The following is a 6,590-nucleotide window of genomic DNA, read 5'->3' as shown; positions in this document are numbered from 1 at the left end:
AAGATTGTAGGTCTAAAATTTTTAAGTCCAAAAATTCCTGTCTAAATTATGAACATTAATTTGCACATATATACTTAGATCATAAATTCACAAGTCTAAAATTCATAAGTCCAGAAAATTGGAAATTTAAATTCTAGACATTTGCATATAATTCACATTCATATCATTAAGGGTTAGCGACCTACTAAGTAACTCACAGAGCCTCAAAGCTCCTGCTGAGCACCACAGGGCATCCTCAACTTCTAATAGTTTATCATCATGTTGTTAACTTGTTATCCACATATCCAGGTGCCATCATGATATGCAGTCCAAAAAATCGTGTCAAGTTTCAGTAAGAATAACTTGTTATATAATAGAATCTCACTGTGATTTTCAACTTTAGGATAGCCCACTGTGATAGATATAATATCATGAAGGCGGAATTAGCCCCCAAATATTTCATGGTTCTAGCTCGTTATGACAGATACAATATTGTTAAGGCAGAATTAGCCCCCAAATGTGTCATGATCCAAAACGCTAAACACCTTGGCCTTTGGCCCAATGCCCATGACAAAATGCTTATTTGATAAGATCTCTAAAATGACTACAACAACCATATTAGAAGGCTGATGTAAGGCAAATAAAATAATAAGGATTTTGTACAGGGTCTCAATTTATTTTTTGATGGATAATGGACATGAACAGCATAGTTATTTCAAACGCGTAAGATAATGTGATGCATTTGTAGCGGCGAACTTGACATTCTTCAATGACACTCAGAACTATTTTTGGCCCTAGGTGACAACAAGTAAATGATAAAATTTGAATGGTAAGAATCTCACTGTTCCATGTTATCACTGCATTGGGCTGTCTGCTTTTTGTAGCTCTTACATGGTAATGAATTAACCACGGATTCTGGAGCCTGGGCAGAGACCATGGAAAGTGAAAGTGATGCAGGTTGCCGATGAATTTCATCCAATACATGTGAAGAATCACAAAGTCAAATAATAAATAGATAGACAGAAAGATATGTAAATGCAACAACAAGCAGTAAAGTTGATCTCTCCCAGTCACACGTTAATTGATAAGTGCAACACACATATATGCCTCAGTAAGACTTAGATTCCAGTTACACCATTACTTCTGATACTTGAGCTAATGCAATCATGTAGGAGAAATCCTGCTTTTTATGGTTCATGCTTGTGTAAATTACCTGCCATATCCCAAATGCTTCCCAAACTGCCAAAATCTTGTCCATCAGATTTAGGCCACCTCTGCTCCTCCTCATCCCCATCATACTTAGCCTGAAGATCAATTACCAAGATTTAGTTTTCTATCTGGACAAACTATTGGTTACCTGATGCACTGTTGGCAAAAGAGCATCTCACAATCGGCGACAACGACGGGCAGCTTGGAGAGCGCCTCACACACCTTGTGCCACCGGTGCTAGTCGTGGCACCTGCTCAGCTCCTCCTTGCACTTGTCCACCGCGCAGGTCACTTCACCGGCACCGAGGCCACAGCTGCATCCGCCCACAAAATCAATATCAATTAGCTATCACAAAACTTAATTTTGTAACATACATGTAACTAGCACCTCCCCGAACGCCTCGCAAGATTTTCAGGGACACACCAGAAAATGTATACACAGAGATGGATTTATTCTAACATATGTCAGGTCATATGTTAGGAGCCACTTACATGAATCGTAATACATTTTAAAAAAATTGTATGATCAGTAATAACATTTAAAAGCTAATATTGCAACAGATAAATTGTTCTGACCAACACCACTCAAAATTCAGAACTTACAACCGAGGTCAGCTATAACAGAGATAAAGCACACTGTATAAGTTAGCTTTTAAATGCTGCACCGTCAGGCTAAACACACAGTTATAACATTAGTAAAAATGAGCCAAACTAATTTACATAAAGCAGATGATATACCACAAGGTTGTGCATACTACCTGACAAGTGACGGCCAAGTGACCAACTAACCAGTAGAGCAGCTGACTGTAGCAGTTGCTCCAAGAGCCCTTCCTTGTCTAGGTTCTGTCAAGAGATCATCAAGTTATGAGTGTTTTTAACAGTTCAACATGCGAACATTTAAGTATTTAACCACTATAGCATTTCCTTCAAAATATCACAATTTTTCCCCTGGGACAGTAGATTTGTTGCTTAGAGGTCACTTTGTTAAGGCTATTATTGATCATACAATTTTTTTGAACTTCTTAGTTCTATTGCCATGGAGATGCTAGCTACTCGACTCATCATGTGTTAGCGGATGAAGAAAGTACATAAAAGATCCAAAAAAAATCATCAAGAGCTGAGGAAAACCTGAGAGAGGGAGAGGTCACTTACCAAATCTCAAATCCGTTGATTCACAAATCATAATCACTTTAAGTGGCGTGGATGATGCGGATCGGTTGAGCTCCGTGTGGCGCCGCCGAGCTCCTCGTCACATCGGGCGGCAAGAGGACACAGGTGGCCTACGGGCTTTCTACGACGGCGGTGGAGACGGACGGCGCCGGATCCGGTAGCTAACGAAGGGGTCGTGGCGGGGGCCGGCGACCGACGGTGGTAGCGCGAGGCGGCGCCGCGAGGAGGAGGCGGAGGCGGCGGCGCGACGGGGACGACGATGGCGGCGGGGGGCGACGGAGGTGGCGGCGCGCGGCGGCGCGAGACGAAGGCGGCGGCGGGCGATGGGGGTGGCGGCGCGCGGCGGCGTGCGCGGCTCTGGACGGCGGAGGCGGCGGCGCGCGCGGCTCTCGGCGGCGGGAGAGGAAGAGGGACAAGGGGGCGGCGCTGGCTAGGGTTAGTGGAGGTCATTTGCGAAAAAGCCCCTATACTTGCACTTTTTCAAGCGCAGTCCTAATTACTCCCTCCGTCCCTAAATACTCGATGCCGTTGACTTTTTTAAACATGTTTGATCATTCGTCTTATTTAAAAAATTTAAGTAATTATTAATTATTTTCCTATCATTTGATTCATTGTTAAATATACTTTTATGTATACATATAGTTTTACATATTTCACAAAAGTTTTTGAATAAGACGAACGGTCAAACATGTTTAAAAAATTCAATGACGTCAAATATTTAGGGACGGAGGGAGTAGCTATTTTTCTATCCATTGTTTGGAATATCCGGCTTTTAGAAGGGTCTCTACATAAAATAGCGTCTCTGAGGTACTGTTCTTTGGGACTGAGATCGAATCTCTACTATTATAAAAATTAAAGATGTTTTTTGCCGGTATTTTGGTACATCATCTGTGTATGAGTCGATTTTTAAGTTTGTTTGCTTTTGGAAATACATATCTGTATTTGAGGTTTTAAAGATCATTCACTTTTAGTAATACAGAAGGAATCATACAAGAAATCTGCTAAAAAAACTCGCATGCTAACTTAAGACGATCGGACTTCTAACTGCATCTCATGATTTTCTAAAAATAAATATATCCAAGCGAACTCCCACAGTGAATTTTATCTTAACTAAACCATATAAAAATAATAAGATTAAAATAGACTTCACCCGTTGCAACGCACGAGCATTTTTTCTAGTTACATAAAAATTGAAGGACTTTTTTGCAAAAGCTCAGTGAGGCTCTTATTGGAACATCCGTTGCTCGCCTTCAGGTGAAGCAGCGATAGGACCACTTGGAGCTTGCTGTGCTCCGCCTTACATCCATTGTAAACTGGAGTTTTGGAGTCCTTCACCCTGGTTGTGAACTTGTGATATTCCCTATCATCAGTGTCAAATCTCTCCCCGTCACGCAGCATCTAATCGACACATGTTTGGTCCTCCTCCTCGCAGCCGACATCCGCATCATGCCCATGACAGTTGCCATCACTTCTCTCACCTTGCTCCTCCTCGCTAAGGAAGTTTTCCATAAAACCCCTTGTAAGGAGATGTGAATGGACCCGTTGAGCCGGAAGTTGTTTGTCTTTCTTGCAATCATGGCATGGACACCAAATATATTCCGGTGCATCGACTGAGTTTGTGCTGGTGGCCGCAGCAACGAGAGCCGTTACTCCCCTGAAATACTCCACAGAGTCACGATCCGCTGTAGTTATCCATTCTAAATCTATTATATCCAATGGGTACCTGCGATTATTATCGTTTATTACAAACCGTGAAGGAAAAAACAATGAAGATTTCATAATTTACAAGCACATTAGAATAAAAACAACGAGGAAGGACCATTTTACCCTACGATAAAATTGAGGATTTTGTACACACCCACGTCACCTTAATTCAAATTTAGCATAACACTAGAGAACAGATCTACGAATGGCTGATAGATCCATACAAATGAGTAGTGCATTTTACCTTGTAGGCTTCAATCTTCAACCAAAACCTAAGAAAAATCGAGCAAAACCGCTTCCACCTCCTCTAGCGGATCGATGGGCATCCTAACATAAATTTGAGATAAATCAAGCTATCAATAGATATTTTCGTGGCCTTAACATAGTTTGACTAGCATTAATTTGACTAACGGCCATGACGTAGATGGAAGAAAACATTAACACAAATTTAGCATTTCATCCAACAATGGACACAAAAGAGATAAAAAGAATTATCCCTAAAAAGAATTGTCTTCCCAACCGGCACATTTATGTGGGGGCATGAAAAGCACTATTGGAGGAAAGGTGCCGGTTCTAGATAAAAAACCGACACCTTTATGTGGGACATGAAAAGCACTATTGGAAGAAAGGTGCCGGTTCTCGACCCAAAAACCGGCACCTTTGTGTGAGGCATGAAAAGCACTTTCGGAATAAAGGTGCCAGTTCTAGACCAAAAACCGACACCTATTGAATATAAAAGGTGCCGGTTTTGGGTCTAGAACCGGCACCTTTCTCTGACACAGGTTTTAGGTGCCGGTTTTATTTAAAAACCGTAAAACCGGCACCTATTTGAATATAAAGGTGCCGGTTTTTGAATATGTGGTGCGTGGGGGTGGGCGCGTGGACGGGAAAGGTATTATAGGTGCTGGTTTTTGGTGTGCCGGCACCTATAGTGGCGACATCTATTTGCCTTTTTGTAGTAGTGGGGAGAAGTGTTGTCGACGAGTTTTATGTCTAATGCTGTCATTATTCATATTTTACTTTGTTTCTGCCGTTTAGTACAATGATATGTTGTCGTTTAGCATGGCTAGATGTGTAACGCTGATTTTGGAATTGAAATCTTCCTGCCCATATTGTCAAGTTGTGTGGTTATTTGGGGAATATGAAGTGTCAGGTTGATGTCAAACATTGTTTTCTGGATTATGTTTTACTGACATTGTACTAATTATAAAAATGAAACAACCTACATTTATGGATTTATTAGTTAAAATGATTGAATGCGATTGATGTATGTTTAGATGATTCAGAATGCATGCAGTCCTACTGTCCAAGGAAATTATTTCCCACTGTCAAATTTGTATAAAGGTTTAAATCCTTATTGGATAGCCTATTCCGAATTCTTCTGACTGAATCAAACATCTTTATGCCTGCTTTGACGCTTTGTCCTGTTAGTATGTCCGTGACAGACTCTGCTGCCTTTTGGAACTACTGGAATAAAACTGATTAGGTCTTTCGTTATTCAATGTACTGGCAAAATAATATTTTACTGCTAATAGTTCCCTCTATCCGTTGAATATTTTGACGTTGTGATTGCTATCAAAAAGCACTGTGGAGAAAGCGTTTGTAGTCCCGGTTCGTAATCCCCCTTTAGTCCCGGTTTCCAAACCGGGACTACCAATCCGGGACTAAAGATCGCTATCTTTAGTTCCGGGTGAAATAATCGGGACTAAAGATCTCCCGGTTGGTGTTACCAACCGGGACTAAAGATGGCTTAGCCACGTGGCCGGCTGAGCCATCTTTACTACCGGTTGATGTTACCAACCGGGACTAAAGATCGAGCTGACCTTTTTTTTTCATGGCCCTGTTGCTGCATGGTTTATATATATATGCATATATATGTTTCAATACATATATATGCATATATAATTGTCGGTGATATGGGACCGGGAGTATCATGACCAGAGGCTTGAGGCAGACGCAACCGCCCACGTGGCCTGGCACCTTCGGGGACGTCGGGCCCGAGGGTGAGGTGTCCGCCCTCCTCCTGATTTCCCCCGAGGGGGGGTCGGGTTGCGCTTGCCCCGGCCCCGAGGGCCGAGGCACCCCGACCCCTTAAGGAAGTCTGCGCGACATATATGGGATAAGTGAGCACAGCTGTGCTCACCTAACAGCATTTATTGCAGTCTGGTCAAGCGTGTCACGCTGCATGCAGCGCAGTATGGCGCGTTCCTTTATCCGGTCTGTGACCAGTCACAGACCGGTCAGATCACGGGTTAGGTGGCGACTGGCGGTCTGACGCACGCCTTGCCCCGTCCCGTCAAGACGAAAGCCTCTAGGCACTCGTCTCAAGCCGGAGTTAGGCGCGTTATCTATTAGAGATGACACGTTAGCCCCGGACGATATATGCCAGGCTTCATCCTAACCATTACAGGCGAGATGTTGAGTGAAGAAGGGCAAACATGCACGTTGCCAAGATTACACGCGGTGGACAAGAATGACCGATTTGTGACCGGTCTGACACTGATCATATCGTCAGCGCACAGCCATGCT

The 6,590-nt window shown here is 42.9% G+C and overlaps 1 long non-coding RNA gene across 2 annotated transcripts; it reads right to left on the bottom strand.

Moving 5' to 3' along the window:
* Positions 1–575: 575 nt before the first annotated feature.
* Positions 576–2,809, bottom strand: LOC4329610 (uncharacterized). Of its 2 annotated transcripts, XR_001542909.3 has the most exons (5): positions 2,340–2,809; positions 1,946–2,030; positions 1,368–1,501; positions 1,193–1,283; positions 576–901 (listed from the first exon to the last, which is right to left on the bottom strand). It is a non-coding gene; the product is annotated as an uncharacterized lncRNA (long non-coding RNA). The 2 variants fall into 2 exon arrangements; XR_001542908.3 differs by lacking the exon at positions 576–901 and having other exon boundaries at positions 977–1,283.
* Between the last annotated feature and the right edge of the window lie 3,781 nt (positions 2,810–6,590).

The sequence above is a fragment of the Oryza sativa genome, chromosome 2 (assembly GCF_034140825.1).
Source record: "Oryza sativa Japonica Group chromosome 2, ASM3414082v1".
Classification (NCBI taxonomy): domain Eukaryota; kingdom Viridiplantae; phylum Streptophyta; class Magnoliopsida; order Poales; family Poaceae; genus Oryza; species Oryza sativa.
Note: the sequence above shows the minus strand (reverse complement) of the source record. Positions and strands in the feature narration are given on the sequence as shown.